Below are 25,921 nucleotides of genomic sequence, written 5' to 3'. Positions count from 1 at the left end.
CAAGATGCTTGGTATTCCCCAAATATTTTTTTGGAGTATAACCTTAACGCCTGCTTCGCCATAACGTCAGTTTAATGCATTGATGCATTTTCAAAGGCACCAAAGAAGCCGTTTACATTTTCGACCGACGCGCCGAAATCGCCTGTTTTGCTGTTGTTTGATGCGGTGTCACACTCGCGAAGGCTCGGTTCAGTGCGCGCGCTTTTCACTACACCAACATCGCGTGCATCATTAGATGACGCTTGCCTCGAAATTTCATTGCCCCTGGAAATTTCATGCGTTCGTTTTTTGCAGGGCTAGAGCCTGCCTCCCTCTTCTTCTTGCTCACCACACACTACGCGAAACGTCTAATTTATGACGCGGGAAGAAAAACACACGATACGAATAACGAACAGAAAAAGCAAACGACGATATCCAAGTTGGATTACCACTGGTGGGGTCCAATCTTAGATCGAAGCACTGTGAAAGCAAAGTGAACTAGATTGCTCAACAGTCCGATGCCGAATAAAAGTTTGCCTCAGCGAGATCCACTGTTTATACTCAAGACAAATATTCCACTTCATTCTTCTACTTTTCCTTTGTTCACGGCGACTTCAAATCCTACGATTTCCCCTTCGTTGGTCGTCGATAAGTTGCTCGTTATAGACAGCTCTGTTCGGGAAAGCACACAAATGGACAGAACAAATGTATGGAAAAATGGAAACGCCTAAAGTTTTCATGAATTTTAACCATTTACAATCCAGTGTATAGCATATTGAACAAATTTTAGGGAATTTCCGATTCGTTTAGTATGTAAATCGCTAAAATCCGTTCGCGGCAAAAATAGTTATTAACGTTAACTTTATTTCATAAAAACGTGACCTGTTTTCTGATTTGGCACCCTTAATGAAAGACGTAGTTCTACGTGAAAAAGTCTAGCGGGTTCAAATCGCATGACCTGGACGGCCAATTGGCATCACCAAAACGCGAAATTATGCGTCCCTCAAATTTCGTTCGCAATATGGCCATGTTCGTTCGTGTTGTGTGGCACGTGGCGCCGTCCTGCTGAAACCACATGTCATCCGTATCCATATCTTCAATTTGTGGCAAAAAAAAATCGGTTAACATGCGTCCATAGCGCTCACCATTCACAGTTACCGTCTCGCCGTCCTTATTTTCAAAGAAATACGGCCCGATGACTCCACCAGACCATAATGCGCACCAAACAGCGACTTTTGGCGGATGCAATGGCCTCTCAACAATCACGTGTGGATTTTCTGAGCCCCATATACGGAAATTTTGGGTGTTTACATAGCCACCGAGCTCGAAATGTGCCTCATCGCTGATGAAAATTTGATGCGAAAATTCAGCATTTTGATGCTGTTGTTCGTTCACCCAATCGACGTATGCCCGACGCATTCCATGGTCACCACGCTCTAATTTTTGTACCAGTTGGACTTTATATGGATGTAGGTGCAAGTCCAAATGCAAAATTCACAACAATGATGTGTTTGGCAAGCCCAATTGCTGAGCACGCCGTGGAATCGAAACATTCGGGTCATCCTCCACACTGGCAGCAACAGCAGCAATGTTTTCGGCCGAACGCACATTACGATGATGCACAGGTTTCACAATATCCGCTACGGGTCCAATTTGTTCGAATTTACGCACTACATTAGCGATTGTGTGCTCTGTAGGCCGTCCATGACGACCAAAATCCGTCCGTAATGCTCGAAAAACATTTGCCGGTTTTTCATCATTTTTATAGTATAATTGAACAAAATTAACACGTTGTGCGATGCTAAAACGATCCGTATTGTAAAATGGCAGACATTCAACTAACGATATGACGCTTTGGTTGACAGCTATGTCAAACGGTTGTCAGCGCAGGACTGTATACTTTCGGAAGCCCGAAATGGAAAACCCTGTACAATTCTCCTTCGTGTGATATCTTTCGAAGCAGTACTAAAAATGTGCTTCTGGTTTTCGCGTGTATCACAAAAATAACGACGTCTTTTGTCTTTTATCTTTCTGTTTGAACATACGGAACAATGCTCTTTAAATCTACACAGTGCCGCAATACATGGAGTTTTCCATTAACTCTTCCCCCAAGCATGGGTGATCACTTTTATTTATACTGAGTACCGTCTATTATTCATAGGAGCACCATTTTAATTCGTGAACAAGTTTACAAAACGTTGAAATTCATTTAGATAAAGTGTCAATCATATTCATGCCTACAGTGGATGGCAGAGGCTATTATCAGGGGATAGTAACTTCAAGCAAAAAAGTGGGACCGATTCGAGATTGCTTTTATGTAAACAGTGAACTTTTTTAACACTCTAAAAATTGCACCGACTTGCACTGACGACTGAATGATATTGTCAATTTGTGCGAGATGCCTCAAAACAGCTGGGAATAAATATTGTTTATATACAGTAAGTTACATTTAATGCGACGTTTAGATTATTGGACAGACCTGTAATGTGACACGTTTAATTGGACATTTTTGTAAACATCGAGTTTGGGGCCCGAATTATGGCGTCATATTAAAGTTGCCACCAGACTTAGACACTGTACCACTCACATCGTCAATGTTCAATTACAGGCCAAAATCGCCTCCAAAGCGACACTGAGTGGTGCCTCGGCATGTCGTATTGAATTTAAATTACTGTATTATATTGTTATTTATGTTCGCATCATAAGCAACGAACACACATTTATTTTCCACTTGCAACCGTATTCACGATCATTGGATGGATGAATATACGATTTATACATGCATCTAGTACGACTATTGTCATGCATATATACGATTTAAAACAGACAACCAAAAAACGAATGGCGGAAACGTTCTTGATAATTATTATAATTATTACAGATTTTTGTAAATACATGTATGTTTGGAATATTGCGTTAAAAATTATTTTTAAGTCCGAATATTTCCGGTTTCAAGAAAAGTGAAAGTTAAAGTTGCTTTTTTTATTTTTAACTTTTAAGAACGAAAGATTATCTGTTTGCCGGTCTTTTGCGTTCTGATAAACATAGTTACAAAAATAAATTAGTTCAACTTCGTCATTCAATTTCACTTAACTCAAAACTGTAAACATGAGATTATGAACTTGACAAACCAAGCTGCCAAGTATGCCAACTCAGCAAACATTAAATCGTATAACTATCGTATATAGAGCATCGAATATCTGATATTTTGGGTGATATATGATGCGCCCAAATAGCATATACAGTAAGTTACCTCTAATCCTCGACATACCGAGGCACTACTCAGTATCGCGTTAGAGGTGATTGGCCTTTAATTGGACATTCACGATGATAGTGGTACAATGTCGACATCTGGTGGCGACTTTCAATCTGGGGCCGTACTTTGGGTACCAAACTCGATGTTTACAAAATATCCAATTAGAGGTGAAAATGTCCAATTATTTGTGTCCCATTACAGGTCTGTCCAATTAACTAAATGTCGAATTAGAGGTAACTTACTGTACATGCAAGGTCATTAGGCAATACCTAATAACATAATAAGTCTGTTGTCATACGAATATACGATTCATCACTGCCATTAAAAAAATGGCGGAAAATATCAAAGTAAAATGTTCGGCCCGGGGAATCACCATTTTTGTATGTATATAGAACCTTTATAAACATTTATGTTTGTACAAATAGGAATTAATCAATTGACTTTTAAGGATATAAATGTTTGATATTAGTGGTGACGACGGTTATAAAATTGCTCCGATGGGATTTGAACTCCGGTTGTTTGAATTATCAAACTGCAGCTAGCTCGTACGGCTATCTGAAATATGATTTTAGGGCAAATAAAGCTCTTACATATGATACGAAAGAGTTGCAATCGGATACGTCATTCCTGATTGTTTGTTGTGCTTTAGTGGAAATATCGCAAAATTTATATAGAAATGTTTAAATAATGTTCAGTACTACATGTTTCAAGTAATCAAATAACATGAAGTAACAAATTTCATTCATATTTTAACAATTTAAAACTGCCTTCGAACCGGCCCAGCAAACATTAAATCGTAAAAAAATCGAGGGGTTTTATCCGAGACACGACCGCTTAGAACGTAGGACTACGCAATCTTCTTTCTTTTGAAATTTGATGGTTAATCATTTCGAATATAATTTGCGAATACGTCGAAATTTCATAAATAACTCTTTAGTAAAAAGTTCCAGGGACTCTCAAAAGGTTTAATGGCTTGCGTAGTTTTGTAGAATCATTTCGAGAAGCAACGATCATTTTTTGCCTTTGCGAGAACAATACACTAATTGGTCATATGTCGCAATTTGTTTCTTTATATCAATGCACGCATTGCACTGAATATTAACAAGAGGCATCTTCCGTGCATCGCCATCAAAGACGAATGAACTGGCTGAGTTTCAAGTGTCTATAATTCAAAAGAAAAAAGAAAAATTGCATCGTCATTCAACAAGTATCAAACACGCGTCTAACAGATGCACACAGTTGCAGTGCTAAAAATGAAACATCGCGAGAATGACTGTTTATGAAAAATCGTTTCTCGACTCTCGGTCAAAACCGTCAACAAAGTTTCTCTAAGTTTCTATGTTTCGCGCAACGAAAATGTTGCTTGTTTCCGAAAAACCAAACATCGATGTTTAGAAGCGACCTATAATCATTTGCACTCTTCTCTTTTTTCGCTTTCTTTGCCATGACTCGGATGGTTGTGTTAATTGCAATGCCAGATACACTTCAAATGAAATATTCACTAGCGTTCACAGCTCGAGGGGAAACATTAAACACAAAACGAGTAGAATAAGCTACCTTTGTTGTTTCGGGCACAGAAAGATTCTGAGAATTTTCCTCAGAGGAGATGCAATACTTATACGCTAGAAACAGCTTACTTATAATGCAAGGGTGGAGTTTACTTCGCAATTTTTTTCATTCTGCTATCCCCCTTCGTTGTTTCTGTTCTAGCGGTTGCACAAATGAACAGAACAAAAAAAACGGGTGGGTAATGTCGGGGACATAACCGGAGTGACGTAGGACTATACAAAGGGGACAGCTTTTGTTAAATATATATTTTAAATATATTGTTTTATTTATCTACCTGAAAAATGGATTAGTTTACTGTTTACTATTTATGAATATGTTGATGGTTCTGAAAAGAACCTTTGGTGTTGTGTTTTTGTTATCACTCGATATTCCCATCTTGTTCGGTTAAACCTTCCTGTTTAGCTATTGCGTTTGCCACTCGCCACAGCTTTCACAGTTGGAAAATTTCTTCCCATCCAGCTTGTGACATATTTTACAGTAAATTACATTCAATGGCACGTCCCATTACCACCACTCAGTATCGGATTGGAGGTAATTTTAACCTGTAATTGAACATTTGCGATGACAGTGGTACAGTGTCAACTTTCAATATGGGGTCATAATTTGGACCCCGAACTCTATGTTTACAAAAATGTCCAACTAAATATGTCGCATTACATGTCCGTCCAATTAGCTAAATGTCCAACTAATTGTAAATTACTGTACTTTCAATCTGGAAACAATTTAAGAATTGGTGAAAATCAATAAGCTCAGAACAACTGCCAAATTCACATACTCATCATATCCTGGCAAACAAATTATGAAAAAATCAATTTGTGTTTTATTATTATGTTGGATATTGTTTTAGAAAGCATTGATCTGTATTTCCTAAACTCTTTTTTGGAAGGTTTAATGGCCCTGAAAAGCGCCTTGTTTTATGGAATGGTTCCAATTTAGAAAACTTAGTACTCGTGGTTTTGAAAAAAACCATTTCGAACGCCTTCGATGCCGCCTTGTTCTGGATTTGCCACCAAAGCAGTTTGTATAGAGAACAAACTTTTTTCTTCTGCTACCTGATGCCGTTTTGCGATTGCGTTTGCCACTCGCTGCAACTGCCTGTTGTCTTGATGTCCACCGAACCGAATGTGTTCTGTTCCGAATGCGGGTTTTCTTATCGTCGCGAGCAGCTTTGCCAGCTAACTTCGGCGGCCGAAACTATATAACGCCGGCTAGGTGGACTGGTGCACTGGTACTAACGCGCTCGGCCTAGCTACCCTTGCGGGGAACTCCAGATCAACACGGTTCGAGCGGGATTTTGCCTTTCCCTTCACTTTTCCTCCTTTACCATGTCCAGACATGGCTGCTTGGGTTGGTTTGTTGATGTGTAGTGATGCGAACCGATGTGGTGTACGGTTTGAATGAGAATGATCGTTACGGCAGCGGAGCGGGGATTTTTAAGCTAACTGGCTGGCTCGAGAATTACGCATGTGTGAGACTGCGACCAATGTTTCGTTCATTTTTTTCTTTTTCCTTTCCAATTGCGCTTCATTCTATTTCGCTGCTGCTCTGGTTGCCCGTTTTGGTCGGTACGATTTGAGGAGCACAAAATGGACCAATCAAAAATGGGCACATAGTGCATTTTGACAATGCTTGATATTTCACAATTATTCAATTATTTATCTCAAGAAAAATGAAATGTTATTCGTTATGATAGATGCGTAGATATATTTCCTATCAATTGATGCAAAAACCTTTGCGATCTATTGAGAAATGCTCGAGTTATAAGCGTTCCAAATCTTGCATTTTTTCCTACTTGTTCAGTGCCTAGATTTCCATTTCACCCCCTATATCTTCCGGTTAGACGTAGTCCTACGTCAAAAGTATGGGAAAATGGGAATGCTTCCAATTTTCATCAGTTTAAACCATATACAGACTATGGGAATGTAATGTAAAGCATATCAAGCAAAAAAAATCTTAGAAAATTTCCAATTTGATTGGTATGCAAATCGTTTAAATTCGTTCGTAGAAAAAATAGTTATTAACGTTAACTTTATTTCATAAAAACGTGACCTGTTTTCTGATTTGGTACCCTTAATGGTAAGTTTTTGAAAATTTCTTGTTTCTTGTTACGTTAAAAATCTAAGATTGGTGGCGATATACATACATCCTAGACACATTACTTGTATGATGTGTATAACTGGCATATGCATATAAAATTGGAGGCCATATACATGTATATGGGGTATATGATGTAACATAAACGACAATTATACGATTTAAGTTTTTCTAAGATGTATGTATATCGCCTCCACGTTTACATGTATGAGCTGGCAGGCGCTTCATATGCATGCAATTCATATTAGTCATACTTGTATGTTTGTGAATATAATCCTCAAAATAAAATCATTACACTAAACCTTCGTTTCAAACAACTTATAAGCAACCAAATCACGCAATAAACATCAAGAATTGCTGGGAATCTGTTATCAACATTTGTTCAAATTTAAAAAGGTGCTTAACTCCAATTTTGTTGACATCTTTTATGCATTCAATTAAATTGTACGATAAATCATATATAAACATAAACATTCCCACCTTTCATCCTTCATTAAACACCTCGTAGTAGAAATCTGTCAGTATGCATACACTCTCCTACGAAACATCCCACAATCCAATCGACGAAAAAAACATCGACCTAACAACGACCGTAACGCTGTTACCTATTCACGATGACGACGATTAGGTATCGACATCTGGATACGGCATTAGTTTGTATGACGCAAACTATTCTCTATCATATTAGTCGGCCCGAATCAGTTTATATTTGCTAAAATTTGTATGAAATATTTTTCTTGGCATAATTTTTTCTACTTAAAGTACGTTGTCATGACCCTAATTTGAATTATTTTTTATAGACGTTCAGATATTCTCAAAAAAACTTGTCATTATAATATAAAATTATCTCAAAACATATTTTTTATGACGTTTTTTCACCACTTGCAGGCAATTGTGATTTTCGCTTACATAGAGTACTAATTTGATTAAGGAAAAATCATGTTCATTCATAATTTTCATTTTAAAAGTGTATTCATTCCTTCTGCAAATCCATACTGTCATGCCTATTCCCCAATATCGCCAACGCGGATAGTTCGTTAGGCGAAAATACTGAATAATTAAACAAGCCAAATGGCATCACTGGTGGTTCTTTTTTCCACTCCGCTAAACTGTCATCTCAAACAAAAACAAATGGATTATACAACTGGTGAGTATGAAATATATTTCGGCTTTCTAATTATTAATTATTTTATCTTGTCTTATCAGCTATGAATACATTCGACTCGTTTGCTTCCATCAATCGGTAAGTGAGAAAGATGATTTCCACTTCTATCACAGCAGCCAACAACATCCGTTTTCCTGCAGCAGTAACCTCCAACCCCTGTTGGCAATGCCGGGGGACAGCATTAACAGCAGCAGCAGCAGAATTTGACCATGGTATGGTATTGCGAAAAACTTTCCTCATTATGATGATGATGATGATGATGATGATGGTCCCACCTCATACCCCTACAATGGTTTGAGCAGGACGATTTATCATTAAGATAATTTTTAAAGTTTAACAAAGCACATCTGGAACCAGTATGCAAAATAAAACGAACTGGTTCTGTTGCAGACATAAATTGATATCATAAGAACATTAAACAAAAGACGGAAACCGAAAAGTAAAGATATAATCCCAAGGCATGTCGAGCAAATTTCCAACCCGGGAAGATCCTTGACTGATCGGGAATCGAACCCGATATCCTCAAGTTTCCACTAGATACTTACACTGAGATCTGCCGCGGTACAGAAAAAAACTCGATATAACCATCTGCTAATACGATAGTTTACAAGTATTCCGTCTGGGCTATCCCTGGTTCGAATCCGGTTTCCACTGAAGACCCTAGAACATTTAATTGTATAACGATTTTCGCCAGTGTTCAAAATCAAGTTATCTATGTCTACCGAAACGCGCGCGTGGCTCAAGCTTTTGTAGACTACTCATTTATTTTTTATTTTTTTTCAAATCTAACTTACAACAACAATAATGTAACAAAAATCCATCATCATCAATACGAACATGATAGCTTATGCAAACATAGAAACATTGAAACATTTTTACAAGTTCATAACACAGATTTCACATGTGACAGACACAATTCTTTGAACTCAGCTATTGTTGCCGCTCGTTTGATATTTCTGGGCATCGAATTGAAGAATTTTAATCCTTTATACAATAGTGAATTTTGGGACCTGCTAAATAAAAAGTTAGGTGTTCTTGCATCAATCGCGTTTCTTGTATTATATCTATGCAAATCACTTCCTCGTTCAATTCGATCACACAAGTATCGAGGCAGCATATCATTCAAAATTTTAAAGATGAACACCATTGTCAAGTAATAAATCCTTTGCTTCACAGATAACCACATTAGAGGTTCCGTGCTTCGCGCACATTCAAAAATCCTCTTCAGACACGAAAACTCAACGACAAGGAGGTATTTATCAACTCGCTCAGCTGAATTACCACCCGGAGGAATCCGAATGCACTGATTCCGTTGTATAGTAGAATGAAAATAGGCGAGGTAAGCGAACGTAATCGCATGATATTTTAATGTTCGCATTTTTATCCGGATCATGCAACTGGTGAGTAGGGAATTCATTTCTGCTTTTCACTTACTAATCATTTTATTTTGTTTCAGCTATGAATGCATCCGACTCAATCAATCGGCGAATGAGAAAGATGATTTCCCTCATCACCACATTGCTTATTTCCACTTCTGTCACACCAGCCAACAGCATCAGCTTTCCCGCAGCAATATCCTTTAAGTCCAGGGTGCTATTCCGGGGAACAGCATCAACAGCAACAGCAGCAGGACCTGGCCATTGATAGTATTTCGAGCAATTTTCCCCATCGAAGATCCCGTGCTTCACGCACATTGAAGAATCCTCCTCAGCCACATATCTGTGTCATCAAGGGCAAGGAGGTATTCATCAATGTACTCAGTCGGATTTGAATCGTCAATCCAGATAACCCGGATGCACCGATTCCATTATATACCTTATTTTTTCATTATACATGGTTTTTTGTTATTTTTTTTCAATAAAATGATTAAAATCGATCAATGTATTTCCTTTTCATTTTCAATAACAAACCAATACAAACAAGCAGCAAGCAGTGCTGGGGGCAGCGCTGCAAGCAGGTCGACGCCTTGCACATGTTGGCGAAAAAGTGGCATCAAGTTGTTCGATGAATGCATATGAAAGGTCGATAACTCGATTGCAAGGTGGCAGCATTTGAGGTCGATTGTTGACATTTCATCGACCCGATCTTGGCAGGCAAAACGGAATGTGGGATAGTGGAAAAAAATATATTCGTCGATGTAAACAAGCGGTGAAAAAGGAGACACTTTTCGACGAGTGATTTGTATGAAGTTCCACTGCCGTGCTATTATGCTGAACGCAATCAAATGCTTATGCAGTTCCAAACTCACACCTCTTTTCGCTCATATTTTTAATAACAGAATGGCACACTTTAACTCACAACAGGTAATTGATTGAAAAATATTTCGAAATAGTTCAATCATAATGAACCAAGTCTTAAAATAGGAATAGAAATTCATAGAAATTCATAGAGAACTAACTATGTGTTTTGGGCATGAAACTTGATGCTTTTTGCAATTACCATACGTCACAGCATTGTAAGAGAGAAAAATACTGAACGAAAATTGAAAGCTTCGAAAATTCTTCGTTTTTCTCACATAGTCCAGTCTGACTTTACAACGACCAATTGATAATCGTTTCCAACAGAAAGATCATTGAATCTTCGCCAATAGTGTGTTATTTGTTGGCGAATAAAAACTGCAAACCTGCAAATCGATGTGGGTGTTTAAAAATGCGACATCTATTTTTGAAGTAGCCGAGACATCCACCATAACACAGCGTAACGTTGAAAGCACTCCCTACTGTAAATCCTAACGCCCTGTAGACCAGTCACACACCCGTCACAACTGTAGCCGTCGGGAACCCCGAATGTCATCGCGACTCGCCAGTGCTACAACAGCTGTCATACGTCTTCACACAAAACTGACATTCAGCGGAACGAAAAAAAAAGAAAAGCAATCTTTTCGCTCCGCCGCACTAGTCATCAATTCAGTTCCATTTTAAACCGTGTCTCAGTCGCTTCAGTCAGTCGTCAACCGAGAGTAAAAAGTGTAACAGTCTACGGATTACCCTTTCTTCGTGTCTGTGTTGGGTTAGTTCTGGGAGATATTCTATTCCCGTTTAACCGCTGATATTATCGCATCCGTTTTGCGCATCGCGGGTGCTTTTAGGAAGGAAGGAATTTGCGGTGAATTGGTGCAACTATTGAGGCAAATAATGCTTTCGGATGGGTGGAAAAACAGATGCAGCCCCGAGATTACCGTGCCTGTGTCAGTCCTCCCATAGTAGCTCTAGCGTGAAAGAGAGCGAGGAAATAAAAAGTGTACAGTGTTGAAAAGGAGGAAAATCCTGATAAAAGCCGAAAAAGAGTGGATTTTTATTTGTACATATATATATATATATATATATATTTCTGTTTGCTTGCCTTGCCTTGCCCGATAGCTGGAGCGCGAGAAGGAAAGAGACAGAGGATTAGCAGCCGTCTTCTGCCAAAAGTGTACAAATTTCTCTTCCATTCCATGAACAGAAGAATCGGTTTCGCTGGCAGTGTTTGATGCGATGAAGGCAATTAATAATTGAAGTCATTTATGGATGCAGTGGAAAGTGCTGGATTTCGGCGTGGATACGGAGGATAGATCACGTACGACGATACGAGGAATGGTGTAGGCGAACAACGGTGGCGGTGGAGCGGAAGCACGAGCGAGAAGGGAAACAGCATAAAATAGAATCTCCCTTTGTGTGCAGTGCTGCCAATTTGCGCGTTAATTGTGTCCCCGGGTTGCATATGTTCGTCCGCAATTCCGCGAAATTGATTCAAAAGCTTTTTCACGTGTTTGTATGTTACCCCTTGATGTTATTGAATGAAACCCGGCTTCTTGATACCACCATTGGTCGATCACCGGACCACTGTGTGATTGTTTATTTTGCAACAGTGGCATGTGTTATTATCATAAAGTGAAAGTTTACTGCTCCAAATGACAAACAAAACGCGCACCGCAAGAAAGAAAACTCTTTTTGAGATCAGAATTCAGTGCACTAATGACATCATTTGTGTTTCCAATTGAGGCAGCGTGTTTCGGTTAATTGGAGAAATTGTATTCATCAACGCGCCATGTGACGTAAGAGGTGGGAATGCGTTCAATCGAAAGCCGCTGATATCAACTCCGCAAACAAATTGTGTGGAACGAATAAAAACAATCCGTCGGAAGAGTTTTCAAAATTAAAATTAACCCTAATTTGGAATAATTCATATCAACGGAGAACGAGGAATATTAATAACATACTATGATTTCCTTTTTTGGCAAACGTTGTCTAGTTTTGATAAGCAACTGTTTGAACATTTTAGGTCTAATAGATGACCAAATGGTGGTTCATGAAGAAGGGACTTTGATTGAGAATTTCTTTCGAGTATCAATCTTGTATAATGTTCCTTACCCAAACAAGAGATGGCATTGCTAGCATTAGAAAAGCAATAAGTTTTTGATAATTTCTTGTAAATAATGTGTGATTTTCATAGATGTAAGGGAATGCGGGGTAAGATGGACATGCTAAGAAGAACTTTAATTGTATCTTTGGAAACTCATGTTTCCCAAAATATGCATGCAGTTTCTTACAATTCAATATACTGTTTTTTCGAAATAATCGACTGAATGTTTTACAAAAAAGCGTTTTTCAATGATTTTACTGAAATTAAAACAGACCGAAAGGTAGAACAGTTTTTTTCGCTGCGGGTTATATGGACATATCGTGGGGGAATATGGACAGATTTGTAATATACGAAACGTAGACATTTATCACTCGTGAGAGGAATACTTTTATTCATCCAAGGTCTGAACTCATCACGAATATCCGTCAAATGATTAAAAAAACAAAATAATCTACTGCAAATAACATGTTTCTCCGTTACGTCACATACCAAATTTGGTTTTATTTGCTTGATTAATTCTCGAATAATGCAGAAATTTGTGTTTCACTTGTATGTCAGCCCCCCCTTAGAGAGGGGGTGGAGTGTCTCACTACCGTAAAAGCATTCATTGCACCCTAAAACCTCCACATACCAAATTTGGTTTTATTTGCTTGATTAATTCTCGAGTAATGCAGAAAATTGTGTTTCATTTGTATGGCAGACCACCCTAAGAGAAGGGGGAAGGGTATCTAACCACCATAGAAACATTTATTGCACCTTAAAGTTTCCATATGCCTAATTTGGTTTAATTTGCTTGATTAATTTTCAAGTAATGCAAAAATTTGTGTTCCATTTGTATGGCAGCTTTCCTTAAGAGAGGGGGAGAGGTATCTAACCACCTTAGAATCATTTATTGCACCCTAAAACCTCCACAAGGCAAATTTCGTTCCATTTTCATGATTATTTCTCGAGAAATTTAGAAATGTGTGTTTCATTTGTATGGCAGCCCCCCCTTAGAGAGGGGGGAGGGGTCTAAAACTGTCACGAAAACCTTCCCCGGCCTGAACTTTTTTTCCAATTCATTTTTTCTTGTCATATGTTACGTTTTTATGATTCTGAACGCTGGTTTTATATTATCGTCGCCGATAATACTATTATCGAATTATATATTGGGATCTTAAACCACAAAGTGGTTCAATATTAGCAGAATTTGAATAATCTTTCTGAGGTAAAATTCTGGTTGGACCAAAAACGTGAGTAATCAACACTCGAGCTTTTTTGACGTAGGAATACGTCTTTCATTTCTATACTGGAGTGTTAAGATTAAAGTTACCAAAACGAGAGTGTTACGCCGGACCAACAAGATTTTGAGCGTTAATACCTACTAATCAACTGAACGAAATGACATGATAACCTCTTCATTCAAAAGATAAAATGTTTACGCGTTATATCCTTTTTACTTATTGACCCAAAAATTTGTTTCAATAGCCCAAAAACGCTATTGAAATCATAACAATCTAACTCATTGATGATGATCACTTTTGTTGTGATCGGAGTGTGTTCCCGAACACGGGCACTAAGTCAAGACACCTGAAGAAACCTGGTGAAAATTTAAATTTGATTCAAACAAATGATTACCAAACCAGCGGTAGTCCTACGTCTGCCTTGCGGTTATATCCACTTCTAGTTTCTTTCATTAGAACAACTAGAAATATGAATTACATAAACTACAACATTTATTTCATTCGAGTTCATTCATATAGCAATAGATTAAAATAATTACATAATTCTCAAATGAACATACTTCGACTGTTGTGTTTTGTTTTTATCATTTATAGCGGCTAGTTTCAAAATCAAATGGAATTTGAGTTGTGTACACCGATAGACATTGATTTTAATCGCACTGATTTTATTTGGTGGAACTCTGGTTCGAAAACAAACTAAAATCAACAAAGCGTGAGTCACGAAAACGTTTGTTCTTTTGATTCGGAAAAGGTGGACAGACAGTGGAGGGGATAAAAAGGTTGCAAGAAAATTTTTGGTTCAAGCAAATCAACTTGGAAAATGAAGGTCATTGACTCCGCATGACCTAGATTACAACTAAATGGATTTCCGAGCGGTTGCTATCTTATAAGCAGATTTGGTGATATCAATAGCATGTTTCAAAGCAATTTTTATGCTATTGAAACAAGTTTTCCAGTCAATAATTAACGAGCATATTACTATTGGACATTTTATCTTTCGAATGAAGTGATTATGATACCACTCCGTTCAATCGGCAAAGAGGTATTAACATTCAAAATCTTGCACTCAAAGTGTAACGCTCTCGTTTTTGAAACATCCAACTTGCACCCCGATACATAAATGAAAGACTTAGTCGTACGTCAAAATCTTATTCATTGTGATAGATGCGAAGAAATATTTCCTATCAACAGTTTTTTCTTGCAAGTTCAGTGTTTATAATTGAATTTTGTCCCCCATATAGCCTTGTTATACGTAGTCCTACGTCAAAATTTAGAGAGTGGTGTCCGAGATACTACCACCAGTGGCGTTGAGTAAAGCTTCCGCAACCGTGGCGAAAGTGTTTATTTGAAGTTTTATTTGAAAATGAATATATTTACTATCCTGGTACCCAGTGCAAAATCTTGCGTTTCCGTTATGCACGATTGCAAACCATTAACTGTGGATTTGCAGCAGCGGCATAGACAACATTTATTGTACTGCTGCAAATTATGCCTCGCTGCTATGTGAGTTGCACGTTTCGATCAACCCTGTCGCTCTCTTGGTTATAAGGAATTTATAGTGAAATTTAGTTTATTTGACCTGATATTTTCGACAAATCAACAATTTGGACGACTGTTCACTTAATCTGGTGAGAGGTGAACAGATATTTAGTTCAATTTCAGCGATTATTCCGCATAGAAATTACCTTGTTGTTTGGGTGCAAAGTGGTCAGTGGAGGATTACTACTGACAATGTTCTGTTTTCAAAAGCTGATATACCTTATCACCTTCTGCACCTAAAGAGGTGCCTTTTGTAGTTTTGACCCAGGAAAAATATGCCACCCCAACCAAAAACAAGCCCATTATGAAAAACGTTGTGTGTTTCTTACTACATTTAGTGCGTATGAGAAAATTTCAATTATGACTTTAGATGAGTATAGCTAGCTTATTTCATACATGTACCTACTATTTCGATTTCAACAAATTTGGACAAGAAACCACGCATGAGCTACAATATTGTACGAAAAACGAAAACTGTAGTGGTATGCGGACACAGGAAATGGGTATGTTCCTTGGGGTGATCAATTTCCCCCCATTTCCCTGTCTTTACCCACTTTCATATTAAAAATTACATCAACCGTTTTTTCATCATCTGCTACGATACATTCTGGGCTATTCATTAGGCTCGCTTTTTTCCAAATTTTACCATGTCAGCCTGATCCGTCATTTTTATTAGTACTTGGTTGAAATTTGGTTGTCAAAAAACAAACAAATCTTCGCTGAATTTTAGAATGTGGAATTCAAAAAGATGTAGTCTTGTGTAGTCTTGTTGACATTTTATTTTGAAATGTTTAAAACACTTTCCATTGGTTTGAAATAGTCATACAAAACTTCGTAATGGGTGCTTTGAGAACTCTTGGCAACACTTTTTGATAACCGCACCCTTTTAACAGCTTAGTTTCGGGGTGAAGAGAATCCTAGTATCATTGTCGATACACCGGTAACGGAAAAAGCCGGTGAAATCATTGATCCGTTTTTCTTAAAAATTATCACCATACAAATGAAATACAAATTTCTACATTACTCGAGAATTAATCAAGCAAACGAAACCAAATGAGGTATATGGAGGTTTTAGGGTGCAATAAATGATTCTATGGTGGTTGGATACATGGGGGGGGGGCTGCCATACAAAACACAAATTTTGGGTGGGACGAAGTTTGCCGGGTCAGCTAGTAAACTATAGAAACAAGCATCAATAGGCTGCTCAGCAGAGTAAAGCAGTGGGGAAGTTATTTCTGACCGAACCAATTGAACGTTCGACCTAGAAGCAGCTATGGACTCGAAACTCCACTTTGATGGAGGCGATCTGGTGTAGTGGTAACATCCGTACCTCTCACGTTTCACGAGTTCAATTCTCACTACCGACATTCTTCCAAAAACATAAGTAAAATAACAATAACAGCCAAAAGTGTCAAAAGCCACTATAGTACAGAAAAAAATGTATATCAAACGCAAGATTTGACTGCCCAAATATGCATGGTTGACATAAGCACCAACTGAGTTTCTCAATTGAACTAAATTAACAAAAATCATCAAATCCCTTCGACCCATTTTTGATCCTTAATATTGACAGATTATTATATATTGATTGTTCACAGTTGTGGTCTGCTAAAAAACAAGAAAAAGCGTTTTCCATCACTGAGTGGTTTTGGCGGATTCCTGAACCATTTGGACAGTTCAGCAGTCCCATCAGAAATCCAAATGTTCGGTGAATTTCCGAAAATTGATGTTTTATAGATATATTAGGCTGTCAAAAAAGTCCTGCGGTATTTCCGCGAGGTGTGTTGTAAGCACGTAGTTCTAGTTGTATTCATTGTATCGAGTCATACTATAGCTTGTTGGAAAGGTATTTTTTCGCGCTATAATATAGTCCTTGACAGTGTTTTGTTTGGTTAAGTCGTTCGTGAGTTATAGTGTCGCAAATATGGAGCAAAATAAAGAGAAAATCTGACATATTTTACAGTACTACTATGACAAAGGCAAAAATGTATCTCAAGCTGCCAATAAAATTTGTACAGTTTATGGACCCGATACAGTTTCCATTTCCACCGCACAACGATGGTTTCAACGTTTTCGTTCTGGTGTAGAGGTCGTCGAAGATGCGCCACGCTTCGGAAGGCCTGTCGTCGAAAATTGCGACAAAATCGCTGAATTAGCCGAGAAAGACCGGCATAGTAGCAGCTGGAGTTAAGTCATTTGAGTCACCGTTATTAACCATTTGAAGAAGCTTGGATTCACAAAGAAGCTCGATGTATGGGTGCCACTCACGTTGACGCAAAAAAACATCTTTGACCGTATCGACGCATGTGAATCGTTGCTGAATCGCAACAAAATCGACCCGTTTCTGAAGCGGATGGTGACTGGCGATGAAAAGTGGGTAACTTACGACAACATGAAGCGCAAACGGTCGTGGTTGAAGCCCGCTGAAGCGGCTCAGATGGTGGCCAAGCCCTCATTAACGGCCAGGAAGGTTCTGCTGTGTGTTTGGTGGGATTGTCAAGGAATAATCTATTATGAGCTGCTTCCCTATGGCCAAACGCTCAATTCGGACCTGTACTGCCAACAACTGGACCGCTTGAAGGTAGCACTCATGAAGAAGAGGCCATCTTTGATAAACAGAGGCCGCATTGTCTTCCATCAGGACAACACCAGGCCACACACTTCTTTGGTGACGCGCCAGAAGCTCCGGGAGCTCGGATGAGAGGTTCTTTTGCATCCGCCGTATAGTCCGGACCTTGCACCAAGTGACTACCACCTGTTTTTGTCCATGGCGAACGAGCTAGGTAGTCAGAAGTTAGCCACAAAAGAGGCCTGTGAAAATTGGCTATCCGAGTTTTTTGCCAATAAGGAAGCGAGCTTCTATAACAGGGGTATTATGAAGTTGGCATCTCGTTGGGAACAAGTCATCGAACAAAACGGCGCATATTTGACTTAAAACAGATGATTGTAACTAATTTTATGAACAAATGAAAATTCATAAAAATACCGCAGGACTTTTTTGACAGCCTAATATAATCCCAGTTCATTCATTCGTTTTTTTGTTGTAAAATTTAAAAATTCGCACTAAATTATGATTCGACAAATGGATTATTTACATCTCTACGATTTCCACGATGACCTGTAGAGCACGTATATAAATCGTGGATTATGCAACGAGATGAATATGTATCACTAATGAAATTTACTCATCAATCGTTTTTGCTTATAAATTAACCATGCTCAATGAAGAGATGAATATTGACTCTTCGCTTGAAATCCATCGATACTCTGAATATTGTCAGTCTTATATACAAAGGGGGATGATTTTCGACAATTTTCAACAGTTCTCAACGTCCGCAATACTTTCATGCTATGTTCTTTTCGATCGTGGTTCACTGTAACACATTAAACTGATGAACTGATTATATATTTATGAAGGGGATTCGCGTCATTTTCTTTTAATGACGATTGACCAATATAAATATGGATGGATTTCCGTAATGAAACGGCATGAATGGCTAAACACTCATCTACCATGAGTTCTATTGTGACGCAAAACGTCGAAAGTTCGAAGCGCAATAAAACACAGTAATCATTCTAATTGGCAACACTGGATAGCCTTGCACGTACATGCGTTTCCATCACCCATCTTCCGCGGTTCCGTGCGCGCCGGCGACGAGAGAGAGAGAGAGAGCGAGAACGATGCGAACGAGATGGAGCTGAACGGAATGCCACTATTCCTGTTCTTATACGACTTTTGTGTCGTCGTCACCGTCCGCTTCTGGTGACTGCCTCCGCTCTCTGCGGTGTCGTTGGTTGGTGCTGAGGACGAGCCGGAATCGCCAGGAACGGCCGCCGCTCTAGACAGAAGCGGCAGGAGGATTGAATGTCGCGCTACACGCGCAGATGGAAAACAGAGCAGGCAGAGGCAGGCCAGACCAGGCCGTCTAAGGGAAAGGTCTTCGGTCGGAGGATGAAGAAAGCATGGCGCGAGGTGATTTTTATAGTCGCAAACGCTGGGCCGCCGCTGCCACCGCCATCCTTCACATCGTCGTTTGTTTGCGACTACGGGAATGCGAATTTAGTAACAAATAGGAAGGATACACCGCAGGCCCAGCCGGAGAGGGTCGAGATTCCAATCCGAAATCGAATTCACTCTGGAGAATTGGTTGATGGAATCAAGAATTGAATTAGGGAAGGTCGGTCGGTGAAAGAGCATTCTGATGGGGAAACAAGGCAAGACAGGTCGCCAATTTTTACGAGGGATGTATAATTTCTTACATGGTTCCTTTTCTTTCGGGACTTAAAGCTTAATTTTAGTTTTGTTAAATCAATGTGACGTACTGTGGGCTGAAGGCGTTAATATGTGCCATTAATGGGAGACTATTGAAAAGGTCTGTCGAAATTAATGTTTTATGAACAGGTTGCGGTAAACATCTCATTCTACTCAAGTAGAATATGACGTAAATACACTTTAGGGTGACTCTTACCTATAAATGACAAAAGATGTGCAGAAGTTCGGTTTACGTATAATGTAATATTGTAATGTTACTTCTAAAGTGGATGCTGTATACCCTAAACAGTGGTCATCTGACTTTGGATATTATACAATTAAACAATATATGAGAATTACCTTTTTAGTAGAAATTGATGGTGGCCCTGGAAAAGACCGATGGTTTGCGTGATTTTGAAGAAGCAGCTGGAGGTAGTTGATTCAATTATCTTTTCCTCTCGAGAACAATACATAAACTAATCATACATCGCGTTCATATCTTGCAGCTTAAATGAAAATCTGTAGAATCACTAACCTAAATTGAAACTAATCACAGGCTGAGCAAACGATCGCTCAATCTGTTGTTTTTCATTGTTTGTTCTGAGCGTCCTTTCTTTGTTTTTTGTTCTAAGAGTTAAATTTCATTCGCCTTTAACCTTCAGAAAGTCAGACAGCTGTTTTCTCGGTGGTCTTTTCGCTGACATGCACAACGGCTGTTTCCGTTTATTTGATTTAAGCTCATTATCATTATGATATCCACCACTTGACGATTGTCGCAGTTATTCTGTAATGACTCACAAAAATGGTCAATTGAGGGCCCTGTGATTCGAACTCACGAACACACGCAACCAATTTGGCTACGAATATCTCAATATATTATTATTACCGCCACTGATACTCCACATTTCTGATAAACAATGTGTCTAATTAATAAGATTCGATAAAACATTTCTATGACGAAAATGAGAAAAATTATGGATGGGTTATACCTATGATATAACCGTAAGGTTGACGTAGGACTGCCGTTGGCATACTAATCAATTATATTTCTTCAATTAGTAATAATCCCACCTCGGATGTTCCTGATTGGGTACAATATCGCCGCTGCGCAGAGCTATCTTTTGTGTGTATTGATTAAATTATTGATTAAACTAGTGAATTACTAGTGAAAACTTTTTACGAATTCAATTGCAAACATATGACAATTTAAGTCAAAGCCATGCATTATGGTAATAGTTATCGCAGCAAATATTCATCAACATTTTGCCTAATCATCAAACGGTATGCTATAAGTTCAGTGAGCTGGCGACATGAAGAGAATGTGAAGCGACGATGGAGGGTTTATTTGTTTACCTCTAGCACATTAGTTTACACTGAAACACATATGTATAAGAAAGGATTAACTAGACATAGTAAATTCCAAAAAAAATTACTGACGATTGACCCATACCATCTCGATCAAACGGTGCCAGTCACTAGCATTCCATTCGTTCATCCATTCTCGCACCTTTTCAACACTATGGAAGTGTGCACAACACAAACTGAACATGATCTGGTCTTTTTCGCAACAATTCAATTCTATTTGTTTAATTGAAGTTTGTAGACATCGGCAATTCGTTATTTCCCACGGCTAGTTTGTTATTTTTTAATTTAGACGTAGACCTACGTCTTTCACTAAGGGTGCGAACCAGAAAACAGGTCACAAGTTTGATTGAAATGATGGTACCGGAATAACTATATTTTGCTCATCGAAAATTATTCAAGATTTCTTCGATATGCCGTATAATACATTCCAGTGGTCTGTAAATGGTCTAAATTGATGAATATTGGGTACATTTCTTCTTTCCCTTACATTTGTTCTGCTCATTTGTGTGTTTGTCTATCAGTACCGTCAATTAGGAGCAACAGTCGCACGTAAATTGGTCGATCGAATGCACTGTCACATGTGTGTACACTCTGTCCGACTTCTATAACACCACCCTGATTCTATTTCGTTGCAACACAAACAGTTACAATTCAATCAACAAGATACATTCATACATTGTTGAATGCTTAGAATAAAGTATATTTAACGTCAATTTCGTTCAAAAGAGTTGTTTGTTTATTTATTGTGCTTAAACATGATAATTTCAGCTGTCCAGTTTCTATAAAACCATTTCAAAATTCATAAGTATTATCAATGAAAAATTCAAAACGATCGGCTAATTTACGTGTCAATAATTGGCAACCATTTCGGCTAAAAACTTGGAAAATTCGTGTTGGAATACTACAGGGTGCGGCAGCTTAACTTCCTTTTTTCAAAACTCAATAAAAACTATTGTATGCATCGGAAAATATTTATTTATTTTTTATAATGTAGGTACATGTCTAAAGTTTTCATTTACATTGTTTCGAAGATCAAATCAGTTAGGTGACGTCCCCCATTCTCCATACATTGCGTAAACCGATTTCTGATGTTTGTCATGACTCTTGTTAGCATAGCAGGTGTTATGTTGGCAATTTCTTCTTGAATGTTGCTCTTCAAATCTTGTAGGGTTCTTGGACGGTTCACATAAACGCGGGATTTCAAAAAAAACCCATAGAAAAAAATCACAAGGGGACAGATCGGGAGAGCGTGCCGGCCATTCCAAATCACCTCTAATTGAGATAAGGCGCTCTGGAAAGTGTTCCCTCAAAACAGCCATCGATGCTCTTGAAGTATGTGCTGTTGCACCGTCTTGTTGGAACCAAGTGTCCCCCAAATCCAAATTTTCTAGCCGTGGGAAAAAATTTTTTTAGCATGTTTACATACCGGTCCGAATTCACTGTGACTGTAACCTCATTTTCCTCAAAAAACCAGGGACCAATAATTACAGCGGAGGAAATTGCACACCACACTGTGACTTTGGGTGAATGCAAAGGCTTTTGATGCAATTCTCGAGGGTTGGTGTCAGCCCAGTAGCGCATGTTTTGTTCGTTAACCGACCCACACAAATGAAAATGGGCTTCATCGCAATAACCGAACATCCGCTTGAAAAGTAAACCTCAACGGCAAAGGCACGCTCCTCACTATTCCAACGCATGATGGCGACTGAACCGTGTCGGGACAAAACATTACAGTATCGCCTCTTGAACGAGACCACTAGCGCTCCGCTATGACATGAACTAACTGAGTGGCGCGCATTTAAAAAAAGGAAGTTACGCACCCTGTATTTACCAAATGTTATTGTTCCCAGGTTTCCGAAATTGCTACCATCAGCTCTTCAATCGTGGTGTACCGTTTTCCCTCAGTGTAGATTCTGCGTACAAGGATCCCCCGAAGATTTTCAACAGGATTCAAGTCTGGAGAGCGAGCCGACCAGTTCAAAAAATTAAGTTTTTAGTCCTTATACCATTGCTTAGTTTCCTTGCTGATATGAATATGATATGATATGAGAATTTTTTGTGACTATCCACGCAAAAACGGTAGGAGAGAGGATTCCAGAACATATATGTAATCCTTGAATGATGTGAAAGCTATCTTGTGCTGAGGTATTCGAAGCTGTTCTAGCTATTTCCCGTTTATTCCGGTCAGTGCGCTTCGATTTACGCGGAGCTCTCTCCTTCTTACCGTATCCTTGAGGATTCGTCAAATAATTGAGCAATACTTGATGGGATCGTCCAATCCGACGAGAAATTTCTCTGATACAACATTTTCTTGGTGAAATGCATCGATTTGTCTTTCTTTTCTCTCCGTTTACACTTTTCCCTTTGGCATTTTTCAGATTTATTGATCAAAACAACTAAAACTACGGAAAAATGTAATTGGTCTTATACAAACTTGCCACTTGAAAAATACTTTGGTTTACGCTCAGGGCTTGCACACACACATGAAAATCATGCAGGGTATGGTGTTCACCAATACCAATACACTGGAATATATATTGAAGCATTGTTTGTTTACCATGGCACGAAGCAACCAGATCATTACCTGGACTTATAAAAGTTAGACAGAGTGTAGAGAGAGAGGAAATATTGCAATTGAGGCCCCACATAATGGCAACCAGAGCCGGAATGCAAAGTTTTTTCGAATTCTATTCCATAGTCTTGCTCCTTCCAACGAGTCAGCATCAAATCGTAACTTCAAATCTAAGGTGGAACTCGATGAAAGGATACAAAGCGTCGGCTTTCACGCCATCTGGTAGAGAGCACTGGTGTATTTTTGCATCACGCGAAAACATCATCGCAAGCTAAAGGGTGGAGTGATTTCTTGACAATTCAGCCAGAAATGCATAAAGCAAAGTAGATAAGTGTTTTTTCAACCGTTAAACATTCTCCACACAATCAGTAGAAACAAATGCAACATCAGCAATATTAGTAAACTCAGCAACAAAAGCAGCGCCGAAAGAGAGTTTAATGTCCTGTGACGACGTGAAATGAAGGACAACGCATGTGTTTGTGCAAATTATCGGCTCTTTTCATTACCACCAAAACTTTCGATTAAAGAGTTATTTAAAAAATTAATGCATCGGAATTTTATTTCTAGAATAATATCCGAAATGATAAGCGAGCGAATTAGTTAAAATAATTTCATAGTCCTACGTCAACAAAGCGGTCGTGTACCCGTAGTCGAAGACAACCATGGCGACTTATTCAGCATGAATCAGGTTCTAGCGAAAAAGGGTGGCAAAATGAATTTGTTTCTTATAGAGAAAATTCGGAATGAAAAATACGCTCGAATATCAGAACAAAATGTGCAACTTGACCCTGTTTGTGCTGTCAAAGCACCATAACCTAACCCAACATCTGTGTAAACGTACTTTTAGGCCACAACATACTCGCTCAGCCCATCGTATCGCGCTCTCCGCTTGCCGTCATCGCTCGAACATAGAAAAAAGACCGATGAGGAATAAATTATACTTTTTTTCTCCTCTGCTCTAGAGCCGAGACTACTGACTCTGGGTATGGTGTGTGCCTTCACACGACGATTTTAGTGCTCCGTCTCTTTCCTTTCCGCTAAAAATCCGGTCGGCAATGTGTGGCTCTACCACACTCCGCGTGGCCACGGCTGATGCGCTAAAGCGCCGGCTATATATCCTTAGGTTTGAGCCTCTGGTTTCCGCTCCCGTTCACCCCCTTTCGATCTTGTTTCTACCTTATTATTATTAAGTTAATTTCTGTTATATAATCATTTGAAATTATTGTGTTTCTAGAAGTGCTACAAAGAAGTAAAAGAGAATAAAACAAGAACTGTTCGAGGAGGAATATTCCGACAAAGTGTCTACGCCAACTGCAGAATCCATATCAAAGAGCGCAGAAGTGTTTGTGTGACGGCGAGTGATAAACAACAAAACGGAGCAGAGGAAGAGATGTATGCATCTGTGAAGGATAATCGTGTTTTCCTTTAAGGTGGAAGAGCCCGGCTGGAGTGTAGATACTCGCCAATCCGCGCCCATCGCCAGCTGCTGGGATATTCAGTGAATGTTTTATTTTTATTTTCGAGAAAGCAGCAAATCGTTTGCCGCCCGCCGATAGTCCTGTTTTTGTGGTGGAAGATAAGCAGCGGATGCGTGTTAAGTGTTCTCAGTGTTCGTAAGCATTGCTATAATCATCGGTAGGATAGTGTGTGATTGTGTGCGATTTCTCTCCGTCTCCCGATTCATATTCTTATCATCTGGTGTATTAGTGGATTAATTCTATCGGAATACAATCGAGCTCTAAATGGAAGAGTGGTGCCTGAGAATAGGAGCTCAGTTAGGGTAAGTACGGGAAAGTGGGGGATCGTTGCTTATTACGGGCATAATATTGCCAGCCTCAGATTAATGTATCCTTTATGCATGCTCACGTAATGTCCCCTCCAGATATGGATTAATTGCACCCACAACATTATTGCACACAAAACAGAAAAAAACCCTGCACATGTGTAACGTCTAAACAGGAGGAAGATGTTCTGTAAAAATGAGAAACGTGGAGTAAAGTATCATCAATAAACAAACAAATACAGCAGATACTGAACTGCACGCAATATACACATCAAGCCCAAAGCACACATACTGCTGGAGTTTACCCACTGGGTGGAGATAATATTGAACTAAGGTTCGTTTAGTGGACCCTTCATATCAATAGTATGATATAAATTTTCTCTTGACAGAATTTTGTTCTGTAAATTGAAATAGAAATTGTCTCTTCAAAAATTATCTCATCTTGAAATATATCAGGTGTGAGAGCTTTAAGAATTTTTTGTTCAAAAAAATCGAGGGGTTGTATCCGAGACACGACCGCCTAGGACGTAGGACTATGCAATCTTTTTTTTAATTTGTTGGTTTATCATTTCGGATATTATTTGCGAATACGTCAAAATTTCATAAATCTTTAGTAAAAACTTCCGTGGGCCCTGAAAGGGTTTAATGGCTTGCGTGGTTTTGTAGAATCATTTCGAGAAGCAACGAGAGCAAATACGAATGGGAACTTAAAGTATCGAAGGTGTGCTATCCACGTGTACAGGAAATGAACAAGTTCTAAGTTTCTTTTCACCATGGCTC

General features: G+C 38.9%; 1 protein-coding gene and 1 long non-coding RNA gene across 5 annotated transcripts in view; both read left to right on the top strand.

Moving 5' to 3' along the window:
* The first annotated feature begins 7,505 nt into the window (after positions 1 to 7,505).
* On the top strand, positions 7,506 to 9,895 carry LOC129778234 (uncharacterized). The gene is made up of 4 exons (XR_008743407.1): positions 7,506 to 8,045; positions 8,105 to 8,275; positions 9,240 to 9,463; positions 9,520 to 9,895. It is a non-coding gene; the product is annotated as an uncharacterized LOC129778234 (long non-coding RNA).
* Positions 9,896 to 10,913: 1,018 nt separating this feature from the next.
* LOC129775765 (nuclear receptor-binding protein-like) overlaps positions 10,914 to 25,921 on the top strand; it is a 147,037-nt gene continuing 132,029 nt past the window's right edge. For 2 of the 4 annotated variants that reach the window (XM_055780847.1, XM_055780843.1), the window contains exons 1-2: positions 10,914 to 11,072; positions 24,593 to 25,138. The gene's annotated coding sequence lies outside the window, so the exon portion shown is untranslated. Of the gene's footprint in view, positions 11,169 to 24,592; positions 25,139 to 25,921 lie in introns of all 4 variants that reach the window. The other 2 variants (XM_055780846.1, XM_055780845.1) reach the window with 2 other exon arrangements.

This window comes from Toxorhynchites rutilus, chromosome 3 (assembly GCF_029784135.1).
Source record: "Toxorhynchites rutilus septentrionalis strain SRP chromosome 3, ASM2978413v1, whole genome shotgun sequence".
NCBI classification, from domain to species: Eukaryota; Metazoa; Arthropoda; class Insecta; order Diptera; family Culicidae; genus Toxorhynchites; species Toxorhynchites rutilus.
Note: the sequence above shows the minus strand (reverse complement) of the source record. Positions and strands in the feature narration are given on the sequence as shown.